We start from the raw sequence: 14291 nt of genomic DNA, 5'->3' as shown, positions 1-14291 counted from the left end.
CTTGGAGAGTGGTCAGTTTGAATGAGCTATTACCAGCAGGAGAGTGGGTTTGTGTGTGTATGGGGGTGGGGGGGATGTGAGAAAACCTGGATTTGTGCAGGAAATAGCCCAACTTGATTATCATGCACATTGTGTAAAGAGTTGTCACTTTGGATGGGCTATCACCAGCAGGAGAGTGAATTTGTGTGGGGGGGTGGAGGGTGAGAAAACCTGGATTTGTGCTGGAAATGGCCCACCTGATGATCACTTTAGATAAGCTATTACCAGGAGGACAGTGGGGTGGGAGGAGGTATTGTTTCATATTCTCTGTGTATATATAAAGTCTGCTGCAGTTTCCACGGTATGCATCCGATGAAGTGAGCTGTAGCTCACGAAAGCTCATGCTCAAATAAATTGGTTAGTCTCTAAGGTGCCAGAAGTACTCCTTTTCTTTTTGCGAATACAGACTAACACGGCTGTTACTCTGAAACCTGATATTATTTGGCATATTTACAGACCTTATCAAAGAGAAAAATAGAGGATGAAAAGGGGGAAAAGTCAGCTCACTGGTCCCTACTGTAAAAAAATATTATCCAATCCCCCTTTTTCCCTCAGTTCACAGAAATATTCCATAGAAAAAGATAATTTCTCCTTGTGCTTCAAGCTGTCTTCTGCTCTTTCACATCAGTTTCACCTAACTGTTTCATCCTGGGATCAGTGGGATCAGACTTGAGTGTTCATGTCAGCAGCAGCAGTCTCTCTGCCAGATGTGCCTAAGGGGCAGACAACAAGGAGTTTGCAAGCTTGGAGGGGTTTGTTTTCCACAGCTAAAAAACAACTTTTCCTGAACAGCTGACAGCAGCTCTATCAAAGTGTCCCACAAAACAACCATCCTGAATTGTATAATAGCCCATGAAATACCCATCACTACTGCCATCGCCTTCTGCCCTAGAATTCAAGCTTAATTTGAGGAATCCCCTAGGGAATGGGAATCCAATCTTAGTACATTAGAATCCAAAGGAGTTTTTATTAAACTATATCAGTTACTGGTTTATACACTGCAGACTTAGTCATATATAGCTCTTTTTTCTCTGTCTTTGCTTATAGGGTCTCTCCTTTCTGCTGTACAGGACAATAAGCTGTAATGGAAATTCCCAGCCAGAGCCAAGCAGCCTTCCAACACCTGACTGACCCTGAAGAATAGGCTCAGAGCTGGTTGAAATTGTTTGAATTTTCAAAATGTTGACACTTTTTCAGAAAATGAAAACAAAATAAATCCACACATGTTTTCCACCATTACTCATGTATTCCTATTTCTTAAGAAGCTACAGCAGATCCAGCCTCCATTTTACTTTCTTCTCTTAGAAATAATTGTTTTAATTCCAACTATCCTCCATTGTCTCCAACTCCATCTTTTCTTGGAATTCTGCAGAAGTCAGTATGCTTGTTTTCAAAGTGACCACTACAATATTCCACTTTTAACAATGATAAAGGACTGAGTTTGTAGGGTTTCCAGAATTTTTACCCTCCTCGTCACAACAGCGCAATTATTTAAGGCCATTTCTCTTCGTAACCATCTTTTTTAGAAATATGTGACATGAGAACTTTGTTGCATCAGATATTCTGAGGAAGGTAATTGTAAACTATACCAGTGCTGAGACGCTGCAGGGGATGGGTGTCCTTGAGACTGACAAGCAGCAACTCCTCTGACCTCCCAAGAGCTGTTCAGGCTGATTCGTTCCCTGTCTGTGACTCCATTCACAATCTTGCATGTTTATATAACCTCAATAACCTGCAAGACAAGAAATCGTCAGTCCGGTAAAAAAAAAATACAGAATATTGGGAAGCGAGATTCTAAGCCTACCCTATAGGTTAAAAATGCACAGTATTCCCCAGACGAACACTAACACTGATAGCATTTCCCGACATTAACTGTGGTGCCTCATTTTTGAGCCCAAGGTCATAAGGATAACAGTAAAGTGCACCTTCTGAGTCCCTTACTATGGTCAAGATTATTACAACAACACAAATATCATAATCTAAATCCACTTTCATGACATTTTAAGATGATAAACTTATATTCTAGCTGCAGATGCCAGACTTTGATTGCTAGGTGCTAGGATTTCAAATATGGCAGTTACCACATGCCTCAAAGAGCAATTGGTCAGATTCACTCCTAGTTTATGAGAGATTTCTCCGGAGGAAGGTGGCTGCAGCTTCCATTTTGCCAAAGATCCTATATGGCACCAATAAATCCTGAAAAGAAAAGTGGTGCTGCCTGAGAGAGGCTGTTTTCAGGGCAGCTGGTAGAGTGGATTCCCAGTCCCACTTATGCCAGCAAGGCTTCTATGGAGAGCCCAGTGATAATGAGAGCTGTCCTTCACAGAAGAACCTCCAAGAGTGGGAGCAGTGGAAATGTAACCTGTCTTTCCATGGATGTGAAAGCCCTGCAGGTTCAGGGGCTTCTTGAAGTGCCAGGGTCCCAAGAAATGCACAGTTTGTATCTTCCTTCCCCAGCAAGGTGAGTTTAGCCCACTGTGTGAAATGCAAAGCACATTAGATAAAATGGGTCAAATGAAAACCTTTAGTTCAAGTTTCAAGAGTTTAAATATTTATTATTCTGCTGATTTTTACAGACTAATTCCTTAAACAATGAAAGTTTACTGGGTGTTAAACTACATTATTATACATTTAAATTAATTTTTAATTAGAGGTTTTTGTCTTTGAAAATGGTAAGCTATTGTTGGCCCAAAAGAAATTTTAATGAGTGCTTGGGTCATTAATGAGTGCTTGGGTCATTTAATGAGTGCTTGGGTCATTGGGTTAGTTGGGGGTGCAAATTTCCTGACTGGTGGCTTCCTTGGGAGGAAGTAGGATTGTAACTTTTTGCTGTTTCTACACTAATATGGCCCTTTAAAACTAAACACTGAGCTAAGGAAGAGTTTCTGCCACTGCCAGAGAAAAATGTACTTTGAATGTAAAATACGTGTATATTAAAAGCTCTAAGAAGAATGTCTTAAGAGGGAAGAAACAAACTGCCGACTTTTGGAGTAACTACCTGGCTGACAATTCCCCTGATTAATACATTACATGTTACTTTGCATTTCAACACAATCTTCTATCTGAGCATCTTGGAATGCTTTATAAACATCAATGGCACAAGAAGGTAGGAAAGTGAGTAAACTGAAGCACAGAGATGTTAAAGGACTTACCAAGATCATATAGAAAATCAGCCACTGACGTGGAACAGAATAATGTTCTCCTGAGTCCCATTTCTCTGCTTTAGCAATTAGGCCAATAGACAGTGAGCAAAGAACGGTCAAATCTTGTCCAACCACTCTATGCTATGCAAAGGGCCCTACTGCAGTATGAGCTCATATAAGTTCATACACAATGTCCATATAGGCAGTATTGTTCTGCAGTGTGTTTGGTGAGAGTAGGAGTGCACAGGTCTGGGAGGTTGTGCAGGGTACTATGTACCTTCTGTGCACCAGCTAAAGGCTTGATCCAAAGTCCAGTTAAGTCAACTAGAGTCTTCCTGTTGACTTCAATGGCCTTTGGATCAGGCCCATAGTGAAGGCTATCTGTACAGTGGTGTATAGTAGCTATTTGTGGGATAGACTATTTAGGCAGGACTGAACTATCATTCGTCATTTACCTTGCACAGGGAGTGCAAGTGCCATGGATGCTACTGAGTTACTACAAAATGGACCTATTGTTGTTTTTTTTGCCCTAGGTGGGGCTGGATTTATCCCCCTTCCTTCCACAGAGATTCCCAGCAGCAGCCAAGCCCAATATTCACTGTAGGTGCTAGGAGCAGGATTTGGGATTGACTTAAGTGCATCTGAAGTGGTGCGCAGGACCTTGTGCAGAATTTCTTTGAACATTCAGCATCTATATGTTCAACCTCCAAGCAAATAAATAATCCCTAATGACAATTACTTACTATCTAGATGGACAATATATGATATGCAAGTTGAGTAAATAGTGAATTGTGCTATTAACTACATTTGTATAACATAAGCCCCTATGCACCACATATACCCTGCAGAAGCCCCAAGTAGCAGAATTTAAGGCCTTTTGTAGTGCACAGAGAGTTGTACAGGTCCTCTGCACTAGGCATAAGTCAAAAATAATGTTTTAGTAAGTGCTCCCTTCTCTGTAGCCCAGCTTCTCCTTTTGTTTAACGTTGTAGTGAAGTCATATCTTATGTCTGACATCATCATTTATTGTAATGGCAATGGTTCAATTAAGTGGAGATATGCTGTAGATTCAGCAAAGCAGTTAAATGAATGTAAAGCTTCTTGAAGGCAATGCTTGGCTGAGTCAGGATTTCAAAGAAAAGTGGGATGGGGTGGTGGGCTATGATGAGGCAAGAAGCTCTATTTAAACACAAATAGCTATGGGGATTTGCAGTCTTAGTAAAGAAAATCTATGGACATCTGAAAGGTAAAATGATTTAAGGGCCTGATTGTAGGGGTGTTGAGTATGCACAGTCTGATTCTGTAAGGTGGGAGTTGAGGGCACTTGGCACCTCTCAAGATCTTCCTCAAGTGTCCCAGGAGCAGGTGTCCTACTGACATAAAATCATAGAAATGTAGGCCTTAAAGGGACCTTGATAGGTTATCTAGTCCCCTGCAAGGAGGTAGGACTAAGTATTATGTAAACCATCCCTGATGGGTGCTTGTCTAACCTGTTCTAAAAATCCTCCATTGTCAGAGATTTCACAACCTCCCTCAGTAATTTTTCAGGGTTTAACTACCCTTACAGTTAGGAAGTTTTTCTTAATGTCTAACCTAAATTTCCCTTGCTGCAGTTTAAGCCCGCTACTTCTTGACCTGTCCTCAATGGATAAAGAGAACAAGTTATCATTGTCTCTTTATACTAACCTTTTACTTACTTGAAGACTTTAACTTATCACATTCCCTCTCAGTCTTCTCTTCTCCAGACTAAACAAACCCAATTTTTTCAGTCTTTCATCATAGGTCACATTATCTAGACTTTCAATCATTTTTGTTGCTCTTCTCTGGACTTTCTGTATGGTTTGACATGATTTGTTCTTGACAAATTCATGTAGACTGTTACTTATCATCTTATTATCTTCTAGGTATTTACAGTTCCTTAAGTATTCTAGGATGTATTTAATCAGGAACTGCTGATTTGGAGATATATAACTTGTCTATAATTCTTGACTCCCCCCACCACACACACACCTATTTTAGCCTTACATCCTACCCCATTTACACTGATGTTCACTATCTTAGTTGTCACATCATTGTTAATCTTTATGGTGAAAACTGAAACAAAAAAGGCATTTGCTACATTTTCTGTTATTGTCTTTCCCTCCTCATTGAGTAATTGGCCTACCCTGTCCTTGGTATCCCTCTTGCTTCAGATGTATTTGTAAAGTTTTTTCTTGTGACCCTTTATGTCCCTATGACATCTGAACACACATTTGAACTTGCTAGGCATTGCAGGTGCACAGCACCACTCAGAATGAGGGCATAAATGTTTATATTAAATAGTTTTTTCCATTATGAAAGTCACTCTTGAAATATTTTTATATATATATAAATCAAACTTGGAAGTCTTACAAGATTTGATTGCACAAAGAATTGGAAGTGAATTTGGTTTGTAGAACTCCAATGATTTCGCTAGGAACCAGCAACTGTATCCCTATATCCCCACAGTTATCTCCAGCAAACATTTGTTACCTATAATTAGGCTTGGCAGACTTCAATTTTTATTTTATTTACTATTCTAATATTGATAGATAATATCAAAGTTTATTTTTAAGCTTTTTAAAATGTTTACCTATTTAAATCTTCACAGTTTCATTATATTATAGGCTTTAAGCTTTTTTAATATTTATTCATTTAAATGTTCACAAACTGAAATTATGAGAGGTCAGATAATGGAGAGAGTCAGACAATGATTATTTAATGACAATAGAAGTTGAGATTCAAAGTGAAAACTTTATAACCACTAAAAATAATTGTCAACATCATGTGTCAAAATATACAAAGTTAAATATCCCTACATCAAACTCTAATAAGTTCTCAAGCAGCATTTTTCTAACTGTCACTATCTATATGGATGGAACTATCTGTTTGACAGTTTGTGTGCATACCAAGAAAGGCATTTATTGATATTTACCAATAAAAATCATTCTTTCAAACATACCTATAATACTGATTAGCATAATGAGATTTTCCAAACCAGCTGTCAATAACCAGAAGTATTGGCAGTAATTAATCAATTTGAAACCAGAGTTGAAGTGGGGGTGGGAAGTACAATACCAAGTTCTGTTCTGTAATTGCAGGTGCATTTATACATCTAGGAAGAAGAAGGGCTATAGACATATCACTAGAATGGGAAAAGCAGTAATTCTCAAAAGGATTTAGTGGACAGGCAACTCAACATGTGCTCTCAATGCAATGCTGTGGAAAAAGTGTTAATTAAAAAAAAAGTCAACTTTTGAAAAAGATGTTGGAAAATTGAGGAGGGGGCAGAAAAGTGTCACGGAAATTATTTGAGAGCTGGAGTAAAAAGTCTCACAATGAGAGAAGTGGAGCACAATGTGTTTAGTTTATAAAAAATAAGATTTAGAGGTGATTCGATTACAATGTACAAGTACTTTCACAAGGCTGCTAAAGGACTCCTTAATCCAGCAGAAAAAAAGCAGAATAATGGCTGGAAGCTGAAGACAGACAATTTCAATTTCAAATTAGGCACACATTTTTAACAGTGAGGGTGATGATCCACTGGAACAAACTACCATGGGAAGAGGTGGACAATCCATTGCTTAATGTCTTGAAATCAAGACTGGATGCCTTGCTGAAACAAATGATTTAGCCAAATAGTAAATTATGTTTTAGTCAAATTCAGGTTATTGGGTTCAATACAGGGGTTATGGGATAAAATAAGTTGGTCTGTGATATACAGGAGATCAGTTTAGATGGTCTAATAAATAGTCCCTTCAGGCCTTAAACTTAATGAATTCTGTGTATTGAGAACACTGAAACATTTTTCTGGGAGAAAAAATGAAAAATCTATTTGGTCATCATTTTGGAGGGAAAGATTTTAGAGGGTTAACTAGTTTAATTATTTTTTATATTTATAATAAAACAAAAATAACAATGTAGTGCTGTACAGGGGTTAAGATTTAAGTTAGTAAAATAATGTAAAAACCGGTTTGCAAACAATGTGCCAAATTAGATACTGGGTGACAGATATCGTTATTAATGGTATTTCATCTGCTATAGAGTTGGTTAAATACAAAAAAAAATAAGTGACTGAATAAGTTATTCAAGGGCAATTTATAGTTAGAAAATAGACATTTCATTGAATATTGTGTAACAAAATAAAGAGGGTTAAATTGCCCCAAATGAAACACAAACAGTAAGGAATTTTGTGCAAAATGTAATGGAAAATGTTTCATTAGCTTCGCACAGCTGAAGTGTGCAAATAACTTTCCCAACTTACCTTGTGCAACCAAAAGTTCCCTAAAGTTAGTAGTTACATTATTTTTTTCTTCAGTTCCAAAAAATGTGTGTATTTTCTGCAGGATAACCAACATGAGTTAGCTGTGCCACTGTAAAGTCCTACTGGGTATAAGGCACGACCATCAGATAAACTAGGCAAGTTTAACAACAAGGGGGGCAGAGGGGTGGAGGGTTGATTAAAGCTAGTCAACAGTTTTCTGATGGGAACATCTTGATTCCATTGAAACTTTTGACAGGAACCAGGTAGGCTGGCCAGGACTAGCGAGCCTACCTGTCTGGTTTCCTGCCAGACTATCCACCCAACAGCCATCAGGAAGATAGGCAGTTTGTCTGGTTCCTCAGGCTCCTGCCTTCCCACCAGCCTCCCTGGTAGCTGGTCAGCCACAGTTGGGGAGTCAGGGAGCTGGCCAGGAAGCCAGAACTTTTTCAAAATATCCATTCTGCAGAAAAGTTTTCATTTCCAAAGAAATATGAATGAATATTCCACTTTCTGCTAAGCTCTAGTGTTGACAATGCCTAGCTACCTTGCGGCAAAAGCTAGATGGGCTTTGTCTCTGCTAGGATTGTACAGCAGAAAAGCTAATATGTCTTAGTGATCCCACTGTAAACCCTCCTCCCCCCACCCCCACACACACACCTTTTTTGCAGTAAAGACATAGCTTATTTGTGTGTCCTCTGGGACAAATTACAGTCACAGTCCCAAGGCTGTTCATCAGGGCTTGGTTTATTTCAGCGGGGCTCTGTAGAGACCAGGAAGGAAGGAATGCTTCTCTCAAGCAATGGAGCAATAGTGAAGCCACGCTGTGGCCAATGCCTGAAGCCTTGGGGCTATAGTAGCACAGATAATATGCCTTCAGATCTGTTATTGGTTAACACCATTACCCTCCTTTTTTCTTCCTCACATAAAAAGCCTCTGCACCACTGCCAAAGATGGAACTCCACATGGAACTTCACTGCACACTGGGATAGCTGACCTGACCTACTACTAATGCTCCCCACCCATTCATGGAGAGGTCTGGGGTTTGCCCTCTCTATGTATTTGAATGAGAGAGCTTCATTACATTGTTTCTTTATCTAAGTTACATGGAAATGGGAGGTACTTGTGGCATAAATAGCCATGCTAGATAGGAATCCTGATAACGATGGTTTGAAATGTGTATAAAAAAAAAGTTTCCATTAAAATGGCACTTTTAGTATCTGACATTACTGTACGTAAAGATTGTGGGTGCACAAATGCATTTAACTTCTGCCCTATAACTGTAAACGTTGATGTTGGTTTTTATATCCAGGTTAAGTTATTAAAACAAGAACAGAATGAACACATTTAATTCTATATGGTGCCCAGATATTTTACAGCTTGTTACAACACACACAACATTTTTAAGGACTAGCTTATGTTATTGAGAATGTTACCTGATTCAGGAAAGGTCATTCATTAGTACTAGTATGCTTTTTTGTGTGGGTATTGTTGAGAATACAGCTACACAAACTGGTTTCCTTATCTTTGTTTTTCTCACTATTCAATCATTTTGTTTTCTGACTTGGCATAGGATAGCTCATTTTTCAGGTCACTGAAGGTAACTGAGATGCCCAAAACCAAAAATAAAGTGCTTCTGCTAGACCTTTGCCTAATTAAGAGACTGCTGACCTCAGAGACCCACAGACGACCATACACAGGATTACCTGCCAACATAGAAGATCCATCAATTTCCTCAGGCCCTCAGAAGCAAAATGGTAAACTTCTCACTGCTTGTTCTTGAACTGAATGCTAAATCTGACAGAGTCCAGGCAGCTATTATCTCCTTGGATGAAAAATGCAGTCAGTGACAGCCTATGGAGCAAAAAAATGTGCAGGTAGCAAGACATTTCAAACATATGGATAGCCTGCCAAGCAATTCTGAGAAAGCAAATTAGAATGTGTGTTATCACTTGCACCCATTGCTGTCAAAGATAACAAAATACTTTGTAACTCCATCAAAATGTTGGGAAATCAAATTATATCCATGACGTTAAAAGATGAAACCTTCTGAAAGGGAGTAGGAGAACTGTGAGTATACTTGGGGCTGAAGATTCTAGACGGTGATCCTCTGAGATAAACGCTGAGGAAAGGGAGCAAAGGTCATGTCAAAAAATAATCAAATTGATTTCTTCCCCCTTTAAATACCCAAGCAAACAGACACATCTGATTGTCGCTGAAAAGTGTCCTTTCCACACTGTTCTGCCTTGTTCAGTTAAATCTCTGACATACAAAAAAAAGACTTAGGGCTAACTTCTGCTCTCAGACACATGGTTGTATATCCAGTGTATCTCCAATGGCTCATATTTGGAGGACTTAAAATCAGCAATGTATTTGCTGTACAAGATCAATGCAGAATCCAAACGCAGTGAAGATCAATTAGATGTGGACATTGATCGGACATAAATCTTAGCTTTTGATATTTCTTTTTCATGATCTGTCTTTTTTTAAAAAAATCTACACTTTAACCATGTTCCAACTTTTATTAAAACTTTCTTGTTTTTTAGACTGATGTACACTTTGGCCTGTGGATTGCCATTCTGATAAACTACTTGATTGATGGCTCTTGCCACTTATTTGTGTGTGTTAGAGGCATAATCTCTCAGTGCGTGACAAACTATATGGCTTTGATATTGTATCTGCTTTTGTTTGTACCTCTACTTTTTCTTTTTTTAACAAATGCCTTAATTTGGATTCAAAATGAGGTACAAGACTGGTTCCCTGGTTAAAATAATAAAATAAAAAATAATTAGTTGAATGTATAGTGATACAAAAAGCATGGTTCTGAAGATAGGGCATAGGACGAAACTCATGAGACCAGTGTACAATTCTTGCCTCTGCCACTGACCTGCTGGGGGCTGTTGGGTAACACACTTCACCACTCTGTGCCTGATTCCCCTCCCACCGTTTCCTGTTTTGTCTATTTAGATTGTAGGCTTTTAGGGACAAGGACTGTTTTTCACCATCCGTATGTACAGTGCCTAGCACAGGTGAGCCTCAATCTTGGTTTGCACTAACGTAATATAAATAAATGATAATAAAAGGAGTGCAGAGGACAAGCCCTTAAATGTCTGCACAGTGTGAGAGAGAAAAGAGCCTGCCCATCTTTTTAGCTACCGATAATTGATGTGTCAGTGTGAAGAAGCATGGCCTCATTCTGATGAAGAGGAGAATAATGAGCTTTTCTGGGCTGGTTCAGCACTAATGAGGCACACCTGTAAGCCCTGTTCTGTCTGGAGGGGAAGTTTAAAGAGGGAAAACCTGACACAGGAGGAGGTGGGGGAAGAGAAAGAGGACTGCTACATCTCAGAGGCAGATCAGCCAAGAGGGAGACAATTTCAGGTCTCGCTGCCCTGGAGCTGTGTGGACCACCTGTAAAGTGGGATGCCACAAGAAGAGTGGCTGGAGGTAGACCTGAATTTAAAGGCAATAGACCAGCTGATAAGCCAAGCCCAAAGGGGCTGACTCCAGAAGCAGTGCCTAAGAGACAGGCTACCTTTGCCTGTCCTTTCTTTCTCTCTGAATCCCCTCTCTCGTAAGTGAGTGAGAGAGAAAAGGACCGTTCTTTTGTTTGTTTTGCTTGCAGAACCCCTCATATGCTACAGACTAGGGGAGGGGATTATAAACAACTTGAAGTGATTCTGGTGGGGATTCAGAGAAGCCCCAACCTTCCGCAGGCAGGCAGAGTTGTAGGAAAGAGATCTTTAAGCACACATGGAGCCTAGTGTTAAAAGCTGGGAGGCCTATGTTTGGTTGGTAGCAGCGTGGCCATGGGCTTGCATTGGTGAACTTTAGGTCCTTCTTGAAACTTTGACCCTCTTTCTCCAGTCCTACTCATAGTCCTACAGCGTTGTGTGGCCTGCACAGTATGCACACTCACGCCTTAAAGAGATGTCACAGATTTTTCCTCCCCCTCATGTTACTGGCAACCATCATGCCTCCTTTAACACACTCCTCTGGGATGAAGCTGCTCCACATGGCCCTTATTGTGAACTGTGGTTATACTCCACAGACTTGCTCTAAAAGCAGGCACTGTGGTGAGTCACATTAAGGCAAATCTGTATCTTCCATTTAATAGACTCCATACAAAGCCACATTTTAAAAACAAAATTATTAGACATTTTGAATAATTGTGGACACACAATTTTCAAAGAATCAGATATAGTTAAAATTATAATTGTGTTGGCATGTAATTTGATTCACTCTGTCTCCTTACTAGTTCACAACGACCTTGCTACAAAGACATTTGTTTCAGAATAATTTCTATAAAATATGCCTGCATTCCTGACTACATGGTGAGAGTTTTCCAGTAATATTGTTGTGATCAAGCTGGACTGGAAAACCTGGAAGAGTTAGGGTAGTTAATGTTTGGGGAAACAGCATGTATTTGTGAACCTAGCAGTGAAGTGAAAACCAGAAACACGTGAGCTCTAATCCCTTCTCTGCCAGTGATCTATTCTGTTTCCTTAGACAAGTCACTTATACCCACTTTCTACAAAAGTGGACTCTACTTTTGGGTCCCTTGGGATTTGGTGCCCAGCATTTTAGACATCTAGGCTGTGGAATTCATATTTGGTATGGCAGATTTGGCCCCCCAGCCCTGTGTACAGTCTCAATTCCTAACTACCCACACCAAATGTGAAATCCCATTGTTAACAATGTTGCCCACACAGACCAAAATACAGGCCATTTACCAGACAAGTCAAGGTCTACAAAATCATGAATGATATGGAATAGCGAAGTGTTATTTACCCTTTCCCACAACCGAAAAAAACCAGGGGTCACACAATGAATGTCATAGGCAGCAGGTTTTATATACACAAGAGGAAGTACTTTTTACACACTGCACAATTAACCTGTGAAACTCATTACGAGGGATGTTCTGTTGCCCAAAAGTATAACTGGGTTCAGTATAACTGGATAAGTTCCTGAAGGATAGGTCCATCAATGGCTATTAGCCAAAGAGGTCAGAGATGCAACCCCATGCTCAGAATGACCCTAAGCCTCTGGCTGCCAGAAGCTGGGAGTGGCAGATGGGGTGGATCATTCCAAAATGGCCTTGTTCTGTATACTCCTGCTGAAGCTCTGGAACTGGTCACTGTGGAGACAGGATACAGGGCTAGATAGTAGAGCCCTGCAGTGGGATTGGGATCCCACTGGTCCCACAAGACCCACTGCCATAATAGCAGGAACAGGTAAAATGTACTTTGTTGAGAGGGCAAAAAAAACCCAAACCAGACTGCAGTAATTTGCAGGAAAACACTACATCTTTTTTTTTAAATAAAGGTTTTAATACTTAAAATTATGTGAGGGATAGAAAGAGATTTGATAGAAGTCTATTATCAAAGTATTTTGACATGGTTTAAGCAAGATTTGTTTTATTCTTTTAGAGGTAAAATTGTGTCTGAATTCTATTTATAATATATTAACTAACTGAGGGGTTGTTGTTTTTATTTTTTTATTTGTCTCTGTTGCAGGATTTGTAGGATCTAAGGTTTTTGCAGGTGGGGAGTGGGATAAAAATGCAAGAAACAATGAGGGAGCGGGTGGGAGAAGGTATTGTGGGGCAAGATGGAAGTGGGATTAAAAAAAGTAGTCCTGTCCAGGGCGCTACTAGATGGACCATTGATCTGAGCCAATACAACAGTTCTTACAGTCTTATGAATGATTTAGTGGGGGGAAAAGGAAGCCAATGACTTTTTATAATAAAATCGCCTCCTAAAGATTGCTAATCATGTATATATTTTTGGAAGATTGGTTCAATAATGTCAGAACAATATGTTTCAATATCAAGGGCCTAATTCTGATCTCGAACAAATACAAGTCAGGAACAATAACATTATACCAATGTAAAACCAGTGAGATCAGAATCAGGCTCATTGTGCTTGTGTGATATTTGACACACTAAATTTAAGTATTACTGAAGTGCAAACAGGTAGAAATTGATTCTGAAATTAAATATGGAAAGAACATTTTAGTGTTATGGTCACTAACTAAGGATTTATTTCTAAAATAGACATGAGAAACTTTAGCATACATGACTGAAAAATTCTCAGTATGGTCACCTCCTATTGCCTTTCCAGTACTATGAAATGTGATTAATTTAATACAGTCTGTAAGTGAGCAGAATGGTTCACCACAACTCATACAGGAGTATCCCCATTTAAGAAAAAAATGCCAGGAAAACGTTTACCTGCCTGGTGCAAGAAAACCATGTGGAGAGGGGGAAAAAAGAAAATATTTTTAAATATATGATTAGATATTCCAGACCACTTTTGGGGGGAGAACATGTTGGGGACAGACACTCTGTGTGTTTCATTTCATGGAGTTTCTTCCCAATGTTCTCAATAGGAAGGGATGATGTTTTCCCCATAGGAAAGATATGTTTCAGCACACTATGCCTGCAAATCTTGGGTCATCTACAGAGACCAATATCTAGGAGACAGATTTCTAATCACAAATGACCGTCACAGTTGGCACAGACTTGGGCCATGGGACAAAATATATAATTGGCATACAGACTCAATATTCTTTCTGAAGTGATCCCTATAAAACAGTTTTAAAACACATTGGTTTGACAGTCTAGTTTGGCAGCAAACTCTTTTGGATTCATTATGCACGAAGCTTTGTGTAAAATCCATTTTGCCTAGTGTGACATATTAATATGTCTATACCAATCTTCTGTTTCGTGAGCACCATTTTGACTGTAAAACCATGCTGTGCTTCCATTTTGGCACTGCAGCCTCCGTCCTGAGCAGAAAAAACAACAACAACAAAAAAACAGGTGTCAG

At 39.4% G+C, this 14291-nt stretch overlaps 1 long non-coding RNA gene across 3 annotated transcripts in view; it reads right to left on the bottom strand.

The window, feature by feature from the left end:
• Positions 1-478: 478 nt before the first annotated feature.
• LOC140916574 (uncharacterized) overlaps positions 479-14291 on the bottom strand; it is a 110845-nt gene continuing 97032 nt past the window's right edge. For 2 of the 3 annotated variants that reach the window (XR_012160555.1, XR_012160556.1), the window contains 2 exons: positions 1629-1771; positions 479-752 (listed from right to left, as the gene is read on the bottom strand). This is a non-coding gene — a long non-coding RNA (uncharacterized LOC140916574). Of the gene's footprint in view, positions 753-1628; positions 1772-9167; positions 9316-14291 lie in introns of all 3 variants that reach the window. The other variant, XR_012160554.1, reaches the window with a different exon arrangement.

Source organism: Lepidochelys kempii, chromosome 8, assembly GCF_965140285.1.
Source record: "Lepidochelys kempii isolate rLepKem1 chromosome 8, rLepKem1.hap1, whole genome shotgun sequence".
Taxonomy (NCBI): domain Eukaryota; kingdom Metazoa; phylum Chordata; order Testudines; family Cheloniidae; genus Lepidochelys; species Lepidochelys kempii.
Note: the sequence above shows the minus strand (reverse complement) of the source record. Positions and strands in the feature narration are given on the sequence as shown.